We start from the raw sequence: 18,741 nt of genomic DNA, 5'->3' as shown, positions 1-18,741 counted from the left end.
TGGAAGAGTCTTTAGGGTTTTCTATATAGAGGATCATGTCATCTGCAAACAGCGAGAGTTTCACTTCTTCTTTTCCTATCTGGATTCCTTTTATGTCTTTTTCTGCTCTGATTGCTGTGGCCAAAACTTCCAACACTATGTTGAATAGTAGTGGTGAGAGTGGGCATCCTTGTCTTGTTCCTGATTTCAGAGGAAATGCTTTCAATTTTTCACCATTGAGGGTGATGCTTGCTGTGGGTTTGTCATATATAGCTTTTATTATGTTGAGGTATGTTCCTTCTATTCCTGCTTTCTGGAGAGTTTTAATCATAAATGAATGTTGAATTTTGTCAAAGGCTTTCTCTGCATCTATTGAGATAATCATATGGTTTTTATCTTTCAATTTGTTAATGTGGTGTATTACGTTGATTGATTTGCGGATATTAAACAATCCTTGCATTCCTGGGATAAAGCCCACTTGGTCATGGTGTATGATTTTTTTAATATGTTGTTGGATTCTGTTTGCTAGAATTTTGTTAAGGATTTTTGCATCTATGTTCATCAGTGATATTGGCCTGTAGTTTTCTTTTTTTGTGGCATCTTTGTCTGGTTTTGGAATTAGGGTGATGGTGGCCTCATAGAATGAGTTTGGAAGTTTACCTTCTTCTGCAATTTTCTGGAAGAGTTTGAGTAAGATAGGTGTTAGCTCTTCTCTAAATTTTTGGTAGAATTCAGCTGTGAAGCCATCTGGTCCTGGGCTTTTGTTTGCTGGAAGATTTCTGATTACAGTTTCGATTTCCTTGCTTGTGATGACTCTGTTAAGATCTTCTATTTCTTCCTGGTTCAGTTTTGGAAAGTTATACTTTTCTAAGAATTTGTCCATTTCATCCAAGTTGTCCATTTTATTGGCATAGAGCTGCTGGTAGTAGTCTCTTATGATCCTTTGGATTTCAGTGTTGTCTGTTGTGATCTCACCCTTTTCATTTCTTATTTTGTTAATTTGGTTCTTCTCTCTTTGTTTCTTAATGAGTCTTGCTAATGGTTTGTCAATTTTGTTTATTTTTTCAAAAAACCAGCTTTTAGCTTTGTTGATTTTTGCTATGGTCTCTTTAGTTTCTTTCGCATTTATTTCTGCCCTAATTTTTAAGATTTCTTTCCTTCTGCTAACCCTGGGGTTCTTCATTTCTTCCTTCTCTAATTGCTTTAGGTGTAGAGTTAGGTTATTTATTTGGCTTTTTTCTTGTTTCTTGATGTGTGCCTGTAATGCTATGAACCTTCCCCTTAGCACTGCTTTTACAGTGTCCCATAGGTTTTGGGTTGTTGTGTTTTCATTTTCATTTATTTCTATACATACTTTGATTTCTTTTTTGATTTCTTCTATGATTTGTTGGTTATTCAGAAGCGTGTTATTTAGCCTCCATATGTTGGAATTTTTAACAATTTTTTTCCTGTAATTGAGATCTAATCTTACTGCACTGTGGTCAGAAAAGATGACTGGAATGATGTCAATTTTTTTGAATTTTCCAAGACCAGATTTATGGCCCAGGATGTGATCTATTCTGGAGAAGGTTCCGTGTGCACTTGAGAAAAAGGTGAAGTTGATTGTTTTGGGGTGAAATGTCCTATAGATATCAATTAGGTCTAGCTGGTCCATTGTATCATTTAAGGTTTGTGTTTCCTTGTTGATTTTCTGTTTAGTTGATCTATCGATGGTTGTGAGTGGGGTATTAAAGTCTCCCACTATTATTGTGTTACTATTAATTTCCTCTTTCATACTCGTTAGTGTTTGCCGTACATATTGCGGTGCTCCTATGTTGGGTGCATATATATTTATAATTGTTATATCTTCTTCTTGGATTGATCCTTTGATCATTATGTAGTGTCCTTCTTTGTCTCTTTTCACATCCTTTATTTGGAAGTCTATTTTATCTGATATGAGTATTGCGACTCCTGCTTTCTTTTGGTCTCCGTTTGCGTGAAATATTTTTTTCCAGCCCTTCACTTTCAGTCTGTATGTGTCCCTTGTTTTGAGGTGGGTCTCTTGTAGACAGCATATATAGGGGTCTTGTTTTTGTATCCATTCAGCCAATCTTTGTCTTTTGGTTGGGGCATTCAACCCATTTACATTTAAGGTAATTATTGATAGGTGTGGTCCCGTTGTCATTTACTTTGTTGTTTTGGGTTCACGTTTATACAACCTTTCTGCATTTCCTGTCTAGAGAAGATCCTTTAGCATTTGTTGAAGAGCTGGTTTGGTGGTGCTGAATTCTCTCAGCTTTTGCTTGTCTGTAAAGCTTTTGAATTCTCCTTCATATCTGAATGAGATCCTTGCTGGGTACAGTAATCTAGGTTGTAGATTATTCTCTTTCATTACTTTCAGTATGTCCTGCCATTCCCTTCTGGCCTGGAGGGTTTCTATTGATAGATCAGCTGTTATCCTTATAGGAATCCCTTTGTGTGTTATTTGTTGTTTCTCCCTTACTGATTTTAGTATTTGTTCTTTGTGTTTGATCTTTGTTAATTTGATTAATATGTGTCTTGGGGTGTTTCGCCTTGGGTTTATCCTGTTTGGGACTCTCTGGGTTTCTTGGACTTGGGTGGCTATTTCCTTCCCCATTTTAGGGAAGTTCTCAGCTATTATCTCCTCGAGTATTTTCTCATGGCCTTTCTTTTTGTCTTCTTCTTCTGGGACTCCTATGATTCGAATGTTGGGGCGTTTCACATTGTCCCAGAGGTCCCTGAGGTTGTCCTCATTTCTTTTGATCCTTTTTTCTTTTTTCCTCTCTGCTTCATTTATTTCCACCATTTTATCTTCTACCTCACTTATCCTATCTTCTGTCTCCGTTATTCTACTCTTGGTTCCCTCCAGAGTGTTTTTGATCTCATTCATTGCATTATTCATTTTTAATTGACTCTTTTTTATTTCTTCTAGATCTTTATTAAACATTTCTTGCATCTTTTCAATCTTTGTCTCCAGGCTATTTATCTGTACCTCCATTTTGCTTTCAAGATTTTGGATCATTTTTATTATCATTATTCTAAATTCTTTTTCAGGTAGATTTCCTATCTCCTCCTCTTTTGTTTGACTTGGTGGGCTTTTTTCATGTTCCTTTACCTGTTGGGTATTTCTCTGCCTTTTCATCTTGTTTAGATTGCTGTGTCTGGAGTGGGCTTTCTGTATTCTGCAGGTCTGTGGTTCCTTTTTATTGTGGAGGTTTTACCCAGTGGGTGGGGTTAGACGATTGGCTTGTCAAGGTTTCCTGATTAGCGAAGCTTGCGTCAGTGTTCTGGTATGCGGATCTTGATTTCTTCTCTTTGGATAGCAATGGAGTGCCCAGTAATGAGTTTTGAGATGGGTCTATGTGTTAGGTGTGACCTTGGGCTGTCTGTATGTTGACGTTCAGGGCAATGTTCCTGCGTTGTTGGAGAATTTGCGTGGTATGTCGTGCTCTAAAACTTATTGGCTCTTGGGTGGTGGTTGGTTTCGGTGCAGGTATGGAGGCTTTTGTACGGTCACTTATTACTTAAAGATCCATGTAGTCAGGAGTTTTCTGGTGTTCTCAGGTTTTGGGCTTAAGTCTCCTGCTTCTGGATTTCAGTTTTATTCTTCCTGTAGTCTCAGGACTTCTCCAACTATACAGCACTGATAATAAAACTTCTATGTTAATGGTGGAAAGTTTCTCCCCCGTTAGGGATACCCAGAGAGGTTCACCGAGTTACATGGAGAAGAGGAGAGGGAGGAGGGAGATAGAGATGGGCAGGAGGAGAAAGAGGGGGACTCAAGAGGAGAGAGACAGATCTACGAAGTTGTCTGATCCCAGAGTGTTCTCCGTAGCCCAGACACCCACAAAGATTCACAGAATTGGATTGGGAAGAGAAGGGGAAAGGAGGAAATAGAGGTGTTCTGAGGTAGAAAACAGAGTCAAGATTGGGAGAGAATAATCAACACACTCGTGAATAAAAATGGGAGCTGAATATTGGATTCTTAAATGTTCACAATTTATATCATATACTGAAAAACAAAAATTAAAAATCTAGAGTAGAGGTTAGACTCTTAAAAATACTATATTAAAAACAAAAACCAAAACACACAAAAGAAATTTTAGAAATATATATGAAGTTTGGTATAAAAATAGGGCTTCTCTTCTTCTTTTTTTTTTTTTTTTTTCCCTTTCTTCTGTAAGGTTATAGTGGATTGAAAATGAAAATTAAGGCGTAGTAAAAGGAGTGCTAGAGGGCTTTAAAAGAAATAAGAGAAAAAGAAGAAGAAAATAGAAGAGAAGAAGAAAAAAGAACAGAAAAAAAAAGAAGAAAAAGAAAAAAAAGAAAAAAGAAAGAGAAAAAAATTGTTTTGCCTAATTAAAAAAAATCGTAAAAATCTATGAAAGTTAAGGAGTAATGGGGGAGTAATAAGGAATTTTTAAAGGAAAATAAAAGAGAACCAAGAGAAAAGAAAAAAAAATTTTTTTTTTTTCCTTACTTAAAAAAAAAAAGAGAAAAAAAAAAAAAAAAAAAAGAAAAGAAAAGAAAAAGAAAAAATATATCTAGGAATTTCTCTGGAGCTGTTGCGGTCAGTGTGGGTTCGGCTCAGCTTCAGATAGCTCCTCGTTCCAGCGTACACTTCTCGATATCTACAGGCCCTTCCGGTGTAGTCAGTCGGTGGTTTCTTCAGGGATTTTAATCTGTTGCACCGGTCCCTTCTGAAGCGGTTCCCTTTGTTTATTTGGGTTCTGTTGCCGGTCTCTCTTCCGCGCCTAATTTCCGCCCTGACACAGGGGGCGGAGGTGGATTCTTATTCAGGTAGCTAGTTCCGTCGCGCTGCGGGGAGGGGCTGTGCGGGGAGGGGCCGTGCGGGGAGGGGCTTGCGCTCTTTTCTCGGTCTGCGCTGCTCAGGCTCCGGGCTGTTCTGTCTGACGCGCGCGCCACGCTGCGCTCGGCTCCAGCCCTCGGGCGATTCACAAAAGCGCAGCACACAAAGCTGGGCCCGCGCTCCGGCCCCACGCCGCCCGAGCGGCCCAGGCAGCCAGGCGCTTGACGGGCGCTCTCTCCCCGGGTGCGGCGCGTCTTCTGCCCTGCGCGGTCCGAGTCTCAGTTTCCGCCGGCGCCAGTCGGGCGTGCGCGCCCTCTGCCCTCCGCGTCCCCAGCCCCAGTTCCTGCCCGCGACGGTCGGGCGCCCCCGCCCTCCGTCTCGCCGCGACCCTCCCGGCGGACTTCGGCCGCCCAGAATCTCGGTCCCTTTGTTCTGCGAACGGCCGGCAGTGTGTTCCGGCCGGTTAATTTTCTCTCTCTTTTGCAATCCCACAGTTCAAGCTGGCAACTCACAAAAGCTCCCTCTGATTGTCCTCAGGGCGCTCAGGCCCGGATCCAGCCCCAAATAATGCCGCCCGCTCCTCTCCGTTCCGCCCCCACTTGCTGGTTGCGGATGCGGGCGTCTGGGGTACTTTTCTGCTGGGAGTTGCTTTTAGGCTCGTAATCTGTGGGTTTTATTTATTCTATCCCTCCCAGTCAGATTCAAACTCTTGAGATTCCAACACTTCCCCCAGGTCCGCCAGTGCGAGGGTTTCCCGGTGTCTGGGATCGTCCTCTATTAAGTCCCTTCCCGGGACGGATCTCCGTCCTTAGCTCTTTTGTTTCGCTTTTTATCTTTTATATTTTGTCCTACCTCCTTTCGAAGACAATGGGCTGCTTTTCTGGGTGCCTGATGACCTCAGCTAGCGATCAGAAGTTGTTTTGTGAAGTTTGCTCTGCGTTCTGTTATTTTTTTGATGAATTTCTAGGAGAGAAAGTGGTCTCTCCGTCCTACTCCTCCGCCATCTTGGCTCCTCCCTAACCTTTATTTTTATATAAAGTTTTAATTTACCTGTTATATGAAAGGTGGATATTTTCAGTTCATTAAGAAAATCATTGTTTATATAACAATTGCTTCAGACACAAAAAAATCTCAAATGAAAATTTTTATTTTTTATTCACACAAATGGGTTACATTTAAGTGATTTAAAATTTTAACTATAAAAATAAGCCATAAAAATAAGCCAAAACAAAACAATGTAACTGTTGCAGGTAGTGAATGCTAATGAACTTTCATTGTGGTGGCTATTTTTCAACATATGTTTATGAGAAACTATCACATTTTATACCTTATACATACATATATTTTCATTCATACCTCAGTAAAGGTGAAAAAATATGTTTAAGAAAAATGAAAAAAATAAATACATGCCATGTAACTCCATTCAAAAAATATTTTAGAAAATTCAGACTAATCCATAATGATAGAGATGGATGGATGATTGACTGTGAGTAGTAGCAGCAGTAAGGATGGGCAGGAAAGAGGGATTAAACAGGTGCACAAGTAAGCCAGAAAGACAAAGACCAGTACAGTATACTAACGCATATATATGGAATTTAAAAAGATGGTAATGATAACCCTATATGCAAAACAGAAAAAGAGACACAGATGTACAGAACAGACTTTTAGACTCTGTGGGAGAAGGCGAGGGTGAGATGTTCTGAGAGAACACCTTTGAAACAAGTATACTATCAAGGGTGAAACAGATCACCAGCCCAGGCTGGATGCATGAGATGGGTGCTCAGGGCTGGTGCACTGGGAAGATCCAGAGGGATGGGATAGGGAAGGAGGCAGGAGGGGGGATTGGGATGGGGAATACATGTAAATCCATGGCTGATTCATGTCAATGTATGGCAAAAACCACTACAATATTGTAAAGTAATTAGCCTCCAATAAATAAAAATAAATGGGGAAAAAAAGAAACTTTGGAAAATGAAGGATTAGTGTGATGGGGTGACATTTAAGAGTACACGCATATGTCAAAATATCAAATTGCACACTTTAAGTAGTGCAGTTTATTGAATGTCAATGATATCTCATAATGTAGTTAAAAACTAAAGAGCAAAAAATATTTGATAGACAACTGCGTAAAACTATGAACTATATGACAAAAATTAGTATCAAAACTTAAAGACTTAAAATCTTGAAATACATATATAAGAAATTTAAAAGAACGAGACTTGAATAGGTATAAAAATAATTTACCAAAGCTAATTGTAGGGCAAATATTTGATATAAACTGACCTTATGATTTCTATGAAGTGAAAGTCACTCAGTCATGTCCAACTCTTTGCAACCCCATGGACTATACAGTCCATGAAATTCTTCAGGCCGGAATACTGGAGTGAGTAGACTTTCCTTTCTCCAGGGGATCTCCCCAACACAGGGATCAAACCTAAGTCTTCCACATTCTTTACCAGGAGGATTCTTTACCAGCTGAGCCACAATATTATATAAATTTTCCAAAAGTGAAATCATATTTTTATTGAGAAATTTCACTTCTATAAATTATTCTCATGCATTAAAATATATTTGTATGAGCATCCTTTTGATAGAATAATTGGCAACCTTGGACAATAAAAATAATTCTACACTTAGCTCAGGTTTTGTTTTTAAACTGGCCAAAATTGTCATTGAAGCAATGCTATTTTGGAAAAAAGAAATTGATTCTCTGTGATAAACAATGTTTAAATATATAAAAGAATATGTTATTATTTTCATGAAATATGCATAATAAAATTGACCATTTTTACCATTTTTGCGTCATTAAATACAAAATTCAGTGACATTAAACTCATTCATATTGCTGTGCCTACATGTGTTGTGCTCAGGTGCTCTGTCTTGTTCAATTCTTCGATCCCGTGAACTGTAGCCCATCAGGCTCCTCTGTCCATGGGATTTCCCAGGCAAGAACACTGGAGTGGGTTGCCATTTCCTTCTTCAGGGGATCTTCCTCACTCAGGGATTGAATCCACATCTCCTACATCTCCTGCACGGCAGGAGGATTCTTTACCACTGGGCCACCTAGGAAGCCCATATTGTTGTACAACCATAAAAACATGTTTTGTATCCAATTACATGATATGGTGGGAAATTTTTTTGTATTCACGAATATTATAACATAGTCTGTGCTGAGATAGAAATATCTGGAATGATAAGGTCTATAATGTAAATGTTAGGCTTGTGTAATTTTATAAACTTCCTTTCTCTTATCTGATGGGAATTGTCCAATAATAAAACATTCATATAATTAAGGATTTTATTCATATAATTAAATAATTAAAACTTTCAAGATGCCTTGTTTTTTTTTTTTCTATTTATTTTTATTAGTTGGAGGCTAATTACTTTACAATATTGTAGTGGGTTTTGCCATACATTGACATGAATCAGCCATGGATTTACATGTGTTCCCCATCCCGATCCCCCCTCCCACCTCCCTCTCCATCCCATCCCTCTGGGTCTTCCCAGATGCCTTGTTATATGTGAAAGATTTTTTAAAATGATTTTTGTGGTTTAAATGATACTGTTGTCCTCCTGACCTGTGTCAAAGTAACAGCCTTTGACACAGGTCAGGAGGACAACAGTATCCAAAGACATAATCCCCCACTGAAGCCTGTGTTGTGTTTTTGCCAAAATTTATTACTCAGAGTAAATAATGACTCTTGATTGTAGGTCAGCAAGGACCATTTGTTTTTGTCACTTGGTGGTATTTTCTGCAAATTAAAAACAAAGTGACATTTGACACTGACTGTAAAAGCACTCCTCTTTGTCCTGTTGATTTAACACATATCTCCTCTAGCAGTTAAGAGAATTCCTCAGCTCTTACCAAAATTTATTTTTGTTTCAATCATGGAGATAGTAAGAAAATATTTGGACATTCATAATAGCACTAAGCCCATCATAAGCAAATCTTTCCAGTTTGTTGGAGATGGTGACCAAAGGGAGCCATATTCATTTCCAGACATGCCAATGAATGTGAAGACATAAATATTTTTATTAAAATATGATTATTAACATTATAATCTTAATTTTTCTATTCTTAAACAAACACCAGAAGCTTTGATTTACTCACAGAAGAGTAAGTATGATAAAGTTTGTCTCTTGGATTGTAATTCCTTTAATAGGATCTTTGTTATATTTTCCTCTGGAAACAAATGTATTTCAGTAGTAATTTCCATTTTTAATATATTAAAATATATTTTTGAGATGCCAGCTTTTAGAATGAATTTCCCTTGTGTGGATAAATTTCATTTCCTGGGAGGTGTATGTCATATGTAAAAAAAAATCCTGTATCAAAGTTAATGTAAGAAATATTCACAACTTTGAATAGATATACAATCTCAAAAAAAAGTCATTTCCTGTATATAGAAATATGTAAGCATGCCCTTTCATCCCTTTTTACATACCCCCAAAAATAACATAATGACTGAAATGATATATCTCATTATATAGCCATGTGTTCATATTGAACATTCGTTTGAAAGAATAATCAGAAATCAGACACTAATATTTTATTGTCAATATGCTTACTAACTTCTATTATAATGTAGTCTTGTAAAAAAAAATAGATGTATTTTAAGAATTGCATGATGGTCAAAGTTTCAAGAGCACAGTAAAATTTCAAAATGATGCACATATCACCTGCGAGATTATTATGAAAGATGAAAGAAAGAACTGCAAATACATATGCATGTCTATTTCTTCTACATCTCAATTTGATGTAAATACTTACAGCAGTTGAATGGGAGACTAAATTCCTTAAGAAGATTTTAACTTTCAAGTAAGCTGTAATCCTCAGTTAGTGATTTTACTCTACATCAGAAAAATTGGACCTGAGTAAGTAGTTACAATCAATCCTGACCAACCTCAGTAAGAAAAGAATACAATAAGTTAAACATTAAAGTAAATATACTTGTAAAATAAATGAACCAGGCACAAAAGGGTGAACATTTTTCTATTCATTGAGTTAGAAAATCTCAAGATAAGAAACACTAGTTGTATATTAGAAATATTTGAGTCTCTACTGGTATAGTATCAATGAAGATTAATTCCTCGACTGGAAGATGTGGAAAGGAAGAGAAGGTGATTATCATATATACCAGCAGCAGGGTAACACACATATTCAGTAAAGGCAATGATGGAAAAAAAAAAGAGAGAACACGTGGACTATGCAGCAGTGGGTGATGGGCAAGCAGCAGAGCTTGTTTGTTAGAACTAAGTGCACTTAACCTAAAAAGAAACTAGCACAAAGAATTTTCTTTTGGAATAAAGAGCTCAATTTTTAACCTAGAGTCTATAAAGTAAACCCCACTCATCCTAGCACTGTTTTAAAAAGATTCAGAGTGTCAAGAAAAGATATGAAATCAAGGATGCAATTTTCTGATTTCATTTCTGAACAAGGAAAAATATTGAAAGTCAAAAGATACTATTGCAACCTATAAAAGTATAACTCCTCAGCATCTACTTAGTCACAATGGAAAATTTTAAACACATGATAGACAGATGAAATATATGTGTGTGTGTATATATATATATATACATATATATATATCACATTATATATAAAAATGAAAATATTAAATGCATTAAATTTTAAATCAGTTAAAGTAGTCTATAATCTTATAAGCAAATATCTCTGAATATCACATACAGATTGGAGAGAAGTCAGAAGTCAGTGATGAGAAACGGTACAGTAACAACATTCATTCTGCTGGGACTGACAGAACACCCTGAACTGCAGGGTTTAATTTTTATCTTTCTATTCCTTACCTACACACGGAGTTTACTGGAAACCTGACCATCACCACCCTCACAATTGTGGATTCCCACCTGAAGATGCCAATGTACTTTTTCTTAAAAAATTTCTCCTTCTTGGAGATCTCCTTCACATCTTCTTGTATCCCTAGATACCTGTAGAACATAGCTACAGGTGACAGGGTCATTACCTATAATTCTTGTGCCCTTCAAGCATTTTTTACTGATCTGTGTGGAATAACAGAGTTTTTTATGCTGGCTACCATTTCCTATGACAGCTACGTGGCCATCTGCAAGCCCTTGCACTACGTGACCATCATGAGCAACAGAGTCTGCAGAATTCTCATCATCTCTTGCTGGATGGCTGCTTTGTGTGTATTAATCCCACTACTTAGCCTAGGTTTAAATCTAAAATTTTGTGACTCTAACAAGATTGATCATTTTGGCTGTGATACATTTCCTTTAGTGAAAATCTTATGCTCAGAAACATGGCTGATGGAACAAACGGTTATAATCTGTGCTGTGCTGACCCTAAATATTACTCTTACTTGTGTAGTTCTGTCATAAGCTTGCATCGTGAAGACAATTTTGAGGCTCTCTTCTGCTCAGCAAAGGAAAAAGTCCTTTTCAACCTGTTCTTCTCACATGATTGTGCTTTCTATCACTTACGACACATGCATTTTCATCTACATGAATCCTACATCAAAGGAAGAAGTGACCATTAATAAAGTGGCTTCACTCCTCATTTTTTCTGTTTCACCTACGTTGAACCCATTTATTTATACCTTGAGAAAGAAACAAGTTCAGAAAGCCTTTAAGGACTCAATCTAAAGAATTGCCTTGTTCTCATCTAAGTAAGAAAAAAAATATTTTTAAAATATCTCAAAAGGATAGGAAGGAGGAATTTTTGAAACATAATTCATTAATACATATTCAATAATACATATTCAATAATACATATTATTACAATGAACACGTATATAGCAGATAAAATTTGATAAAAGTTCTTTTTAATCTATCTTAAAAGTTGTCAATAGAATGTATTAGAAATAATGATTTAACTAAGCATATGGATAATCAGAAGAGTATAGGCAGGTATATGGGAACAGAGGTTGCACTGTAGATCACAGAGACTTAAGGTTGAAGTCTCAGGATTACTGTAGTAAGAAGACTTGGGACACAATAGATGCACATTTAATGAAAGTTTGAATTAGAAAACCGTACTTATTTTCATGGAAAGATTGCATTTTTTCCTGAGAAGTATTATCTGTAGCTTCCCCAGCTGTGAATCAAGGGGAAAACATCCCCAGTATATTTGATACCTATGCCAACATCTAACACCAACTGAGCTTTTATATTCCAAATTCTATCATAATTATCTAAATTATTAGATACAACAAATTGAAAAATTCACACAGATGTAATTCCTTGGAAATTATAGTTTTTACACCAAATCAGCTAATTACTATCAGGAAAACAATGAAATGCAGACATAACATCACAAATTATTTAGAACACTGAAAAGGCTACAGTCAATAGGAATTCTGTTATCTTAAATTATTCATTATTTACAAAAAAGTAAACTAGCCCCAAAGAGGGGAATTTGTACTCATCTGGATAAACTGAAAAAAACGAAGAATTAACAAAAGTAAATGGAAAATGTAACTTACTATGGGTATAAAATGAAGTTAGTTAAGCAAGCTAAAGAGATTAAAAGCTAATTCTTTAAGAAGTCCAACAGCAGTACAAGAGACCCACCTCAAAACAAGGGACACATACAGTCTAAACGTGAAGGGATAGAAAAAGATATTTCACGCTAATGGATACCAAATCAAATAGATAAACCATTAGTCAAACTCATCAAGGAAAAAAGGGAGAAGAACCAAATCAACAAAATTAGACATGAAAATGGAAAAATCACAACAAACAACACATAAATACAAAGGATCATAAAAGACTACTATCAGTAACTATATGCCAATAAAATGGAACTTGGAAGAAATGGACGAATTCTAGAAAAGTATAACTTTCTAAATCTGAATGAGGAAGCAATAGAAAATCTTATCAGACTCATCACAAGCACGGAAATCAAAACTGTAATCAGAAATCTTCCAACAAACAAAGCCCAGGACCAGATGGCTTCACAGCTGAATTCTACCAAAAATTTAGAGAAGTGCTAACACCTATCCTATTCAAACTCTTTCAGGTAATTGCAGAAGAAGGTAAACTTCCAAACTCATTCTACGATGCCACCATCCCCCTAATTCCAAAACCAGACAAAGATGCCACAAAAAAAGAAAACTGCAGGTCAATACCACTGATGAATACAGATACAAAAATCCTTAGCAAAATTCTGGCAACAGAATCCAACAATATATTTAAAAAAATCATGCATCGTGACCAAGTGGACTTTATCCCAGGGATGCAAGGATTCTTTAATATCTGCAAGTCAATCAATGCAATAACCACATTAACAAATTGAAAGATAAAAACCATATGGCTATCTCAATAGATTCAGAGAAAGCCTTTGACAAAATTCATCATCCATTAATGATAAAAACTCTCCAGAAATCAGGCATAGAAGGAACATACCTCAACATAATAAAAACCATATATGATAAACCCACAGCAAACTTATCCTCAATGGCGAAAATGTGAAAGCATTTCCCCTAAAGTCAGGAACAAGACAAGGATGCCCACTCTCATCACTTCTATCCAACATAGTTTTGGAAGTTTTAGCCATAGCAATCAAAAGGAAAAAAAAAAAAAAAAAACAGAAAGAAATAATATGGAATCCAGATTGGAAAAGAAGTAAATCTCTCACTGTTTGAAGATGACATGATCCTTTACATAGAAAACCCTAAAGACTCTACCAGAAAATTACTAGAGCTAATCAATGAATATAGTAAAGTTGCAGGATATAAAATTAACACACAGAAATCCCTTGCATTCCTATACACTAACAATGAGAAAACAGAAAGAAAAATTAAGGAAACAATTCCATTCATCATTGCAACAAAAAAAAATAAAATACTTAGGAATAAAAATACCTAAAGAAATAAAAGACCTATATATAGAAAACAATTAAACACTGATAAGGAAATCAAAGATGACACAAATAGATGGAGAAATATACCATGTTCATGGATCAGGATAATAAAAATGAGTATAATACCCAAAGCAATCTATAGATTCAATGAAATTCCTATCAAGCTACCCATGGTATTTTTCAGAGAACTAAAACAAATAATTTCACAATTTGTATGAAAATACAAAAGACCTCAAATAGTCAAAGCAATCTTGAGACAGAAGAATGGAACTGGAGGAATCAACCTGCCTGACTTCAGGCTATACTACAAAGCTACAGTCATCAAGACAGTATGGTACTGGCACAAAGACAGAAACATAAATCAATGGAACAAAATAGAAAGCCCAGAGATAAATCCATGCACCCATGGACACCTTATCTTTGACAAAGGAGGCAAGAATATACAATGGAGAAAAGACAATCTGTTTAACAAGTGGTACTGGGAAAACCACTGGTGCTGGTGCTGGTCAACCACTTGTAAAAGAATGAAACTAGAACACTTTCTAACACCATACACAAAAATAAAGTCAAAATGGACTAAAGATCTAAATGTAAGACCAGAAACTATAAAACTCCTAGAGGAAAACATAAGCAAAACAGTCTCTGACATAAATCACAGCAGGATCCTCTATGACCCACCTCCCAGAGTAATGGAAATAAAAGCAAAAATTAAAAAATGGAAGCTAATTAAGCTTAAAAGTTTTTGCACAATGAAGGAAATTATAAGCAAGGTGAAAAGACAACCTTCAGAATGGGAGAAAATTATAGCAAATGAAGAAAGTGACAAAGAATTAATCTCAAAAAATATACAAGCAACTCCTGCAGCTCAAATCCAGAAAAATAAGCGACCCAATCAAAAAATGGGCCAAAGAACTAAACAGGCATTTCTCCAGAGAAGACATACAGATGGCTAACAAACACATGAAAAGATGCTCAACATCACTCATTGTCAGAGGAATGCAAATCAAAACCACAATGAGGTACCATCTCACACTGGTCAGAATGACTGCTATCCCAAAGTCTACAAGCAATAAATGCTGGAGAGGGTGTGGAGAAAAGGGAACCCTCTTACACTGTTGGTGGGAATGCAAACTAGTACAGCCACTATGGAAAACAGTGTGGAGATTTCTTAAAAAACTGGAAATAGAACTGCCATATGACCCAGCAATACCACTTCTGGGCATACACACTGAGGAAACCAGATCTGAAAGAGACACGTGTACCCCAATGTTCATCGCAGCACTGTTTATAATAGCCAGGACATGGAAGCAACCTAGATGCCCATCAGCAGACGAATGGATAAGGAAGCTGTGGTACATATACACCATGGAATATTACTCAGCCATTAAAAAGAATTCATTTGAATCAGTTCTAATGAGGTGGATGAAACTGGAGCCTATTATACAGAGCGAAGTAAGTTAGAAAGAAAAACAGCAATACAATATATTAATGCATATATATGGAATTTATAAATATGGTAACGATGACCCTATATGTGAGACAGCAAAAGAGACACAGATATAAAGAACAGACTTTTGGACTCTGTGGGAGAAGCCGAGGGTGGGATGATTTGGGAGAATAACATTTAAATATGTATATTATCATATATGAAATAGATCACCGGTCCAGATTTGATGCATAAGAAGGTGCTCAGGGCTGGTATACTGGGATGACCCTGAGTGATGGGATGGGGAGGGAGGTGGTGGGGGGGTCAAGATGGGGAACACATGTACACCCATGGCTGATTCATGTGAATTTACGGCAAAAACCTCCACAATACTGTAAAGTAATCAGACTCCAATTAAAATTAAAAAAAATTAAATAAAAAGTCCAACAGCATAGCTAAATCCCACCCAAATGAATGTAATGAGTAAAAGACAAATGCTCAATATTTTATTGGAAGATCTGGGACATGCAATAACATAAGAAAAAAATCAGGAAAAATATGAAGGAGAATAAATAAATGATTTCATTTGATTGATTTCAAAGTCTTATTAAAATTTTGCTTTTCTGAAATGGAGGTCTTAAATGTCATGCAATGAATTATATCAATCATGGTTCAATTTAATCGACAACATTTTGTTTCCAATAGTAATATGCAGTAAAATTGTACGTCTTAAATTCATGTCTTAAAATTGATGAAATTTGATAGTTTTTTAAATCTTGAGGAAATTTGTATATATTCAGAAAACTCAAGAAACACTAATAGGGAAGCAGTGTAATTAATAAGGGAATTTGGTTTCTAGATGAAAACTGGATATTATTTAAAAATCAATAGACAATCATAGCAATAAACAATGGGAAAATGTTAATATGAGCAGGTACATGTGTATTTATGTATTTTTGAATAAATACTCTATAAGTAGTTATAGATTGTGTATTGTAGAATCACATATTACTTTATTTGTGTACAATCATTAAGCAAGTAGAACATTAAAACAACATGAATTTTAATATAGGATATTTGAAGCAGAAACTAAATGATACAATCAGAAAGAAGAATGGGCAGAACAAGACAAAATAATCAAAACGAAACATCGATCTTAAAATCCCATGGAATATGAGAGTTTGGGTAAATATATATATACATATACATGAGTATAAAGAAACATTTTTTCAAATACATTTAATTCTATTATAGAATGATAGATTATTAAATATCTGTTGCCAAGTAAAAGAAATGAAGCTGCAGTTTATTTGGTTAATATTAGCTCAGTAAAAATATAAATACAAAAAGGTAAATTCTTTGCATGTGTAACTATCTTACATTATGCAATGGAATGTTATTCAGCCATTAAAAGTGGGAAATCATATCACTTGGAACAGTATGACTGGACCTTGAGAGTATTATGTTAAGTGAAATAAGTCAGAAAGACAAAGACAAATACTGTATAATCTCATTTATATGTGGAATTAAGAAACAAAAACAAAACAAAGAAATCAACCTCATAGAGAAAGATCATATTTGTGGTTACCAGAAGAGGGAGGGCAGTGGTGAATGAAGAACATGATGTTAACACCGCTGTAAGGTATATATTTGAAAGTTGTTAAGAGAGTAATCCTAAGAGTTTTCATCATAAGGGAAAAAACAGTATTTTGTATCAATATGAGATGGATGTTCACTAAATTTATTGCAGTAATCATTTCACAATATATGTAAGTCATTATGCTGAATGTCATAAACTTGCCATCTACCTGTCGACTACATCTCAATAAAACTGGAAAAAAATAAATATAAAAATCCCATAAAAAAGAAGAAACTGTAAAAAGAAGAGCACTGTAAACTCAAATTAGTGGAGGGTAGTTGAGACTAAGGTGGAATTAAATAAAATAGAAAATAGAAGAATATATGAGAAATCATTGAGATTAATGAAGGCATGCCAATAATGTGGCAATGATGTAAGAATATACGAATAGATCAGCAGAAAGAAAAAAGTGAAGAAATAATCTATACAAGTATGGTAAAATGAGGTATGACAAAGCAGTACAGACAGAGTAACATTTTCAAAAATCCTGGGCTGTCAGAAATATATTAGATTTTTATCCTAATTATTTTGGTTGTTTATTCCAGATAAACTTGTGAAAATCCATCTGATTATTCAGGTATGGTAAGTAAACTTTTAATATATATATCATATTTCAGTACAAATATTGAAATAAAAATAGCATAGAATGAAAAGCATACACAACTAATATCACACTTAATAGCAAAAATAATAAAAAATAAAAATAAAAAATGCAATGCTTTCTACCTAGGCCCTGGAATAAGAAAAAGAGAGCCCTGGCAAAATCTCATAAAAATAAAAATTAAACACATGGAGATTTTTTTAAAAGATGAACTATTTTATTGACAAATAACATTCTTTTTTAATTTTTAATTTTTTTCATTTATTTTGATTAGTTGGAGGCTAATTACTTTATAATATTGTAGTGGTTTTTGCCATACATTAACATGAATCAGTCATGGATTTATATGTATTCCCCATTCTGATCCCCACTTCCACCTCCCTCTCTACCCAATCCTTCTGGGTCTTCCCTGTGCACCAGGCCCGAGCACTTGTCTCATGCATCCAACCTGGGCTGGTGATCTGTTTCACCCTAAATAATATGCATGGTTTGATGCTGTTCTCTCGAAACATCCCACCCTCGCCTTCTCCCAGAGTCCAAAAGTCTGTTCTGTACATCTGTGTCTCTTTTTCTGCTTTACATATAGGGTTAAATAACATTCTTGTTTATGTAGACAAGAATACAAAAAAAGTTACTAGAACTAAGAGAACATACCAAGAGCATGGAATAAGAAGTCAGTGAACAAAAATTAACTGTATTTCTACATACTAGCAACAAACAATCTGAAAACAAAATTCTGAAAATTCAAAATAACCTAAGATGCCTTTGGAGTGAATTTAACAAAAGTCATCTAAGCAAAGACATCACTTTGCTGACAAAGGTCCATATAGTCAAAGCTATAGCTTTTCCACTAGTCATGTACAGATGTGAGAGTTGGATCATAAAGAAGCCTGAGTATGAAAGAATTGATGCTTTCAAATTGTGGTGCTGGAAAAGAGTCCCTTGGACAGCAGGGAGATCAAACCAGTCAATCCTAAAGGAATCAACTCTGAATATTCATTGGAGGGACTGATGATCGAGCTGAAGCTCCAATACTTTAACCACCTGATGCAAAGTGCCAATTCATTGGAAAAAATCCTGACTCTGGAAAATAGTGAAGGCAAAAGGAGAAAAGGGTGCCAGAGAATGAGATGGTTAGATAACATCACCAAGTCAGTGGACATGAATTTGAGCAAACTCTAGGAGATAGTGAAGGACAGGGAACCCTGGTATGCTGCAGTTCATGGGGTCACAGAGAGTCAACACAACTTAGTGACTGAACAGTAACAAAATCTACGCTAAAAATACAAAACATCACTGAGATAACTCAAACCTAAGAAATAGAGATACAGACCACTTCCTTGGATTGAAAGACTATTTTTTTTAACCCATAGATTCAAAGCATCCTCATTCAAATTCCAAGCAGGATTTTTGTTGAAATTGATGAATTGATATTAAAATTCAT

The 18,741-nt window shown here is 35.7% G+C and overlaps 1 pseudogene; it reads left to right on the top strand.

The window, feature by feature from the left end:
- Positions 1-10,505: 10,505 nt before the first annotated feature.
- LOC136158803 (olfactory receptor 6C2-like) lies at positions 10,506-11,413 on the top strand (annotated as a pseudogene).
- The last annotated feature ends 7,328 nt before the right edge of the window (positions 11,414-18,741 follow it).

Source organism: Muntiacus reevesi, chromosome 1 (assembly GCF_963930625.1).
Source record: "Muntiacus reevesi chromosome 1, mMunRee1.1, whole genome shotgun sequence".
In the NCBI taxonomy this organism is placed as follows: Eukaryota; Metazoa; Chordata; class Mammalia; order Artiodactyla; family Cervidae; genus Muntiacus; species Muntiacus reevesi.
This window is presented reverse-complemented; position numbering and strand designations above follow the sequence as displayed.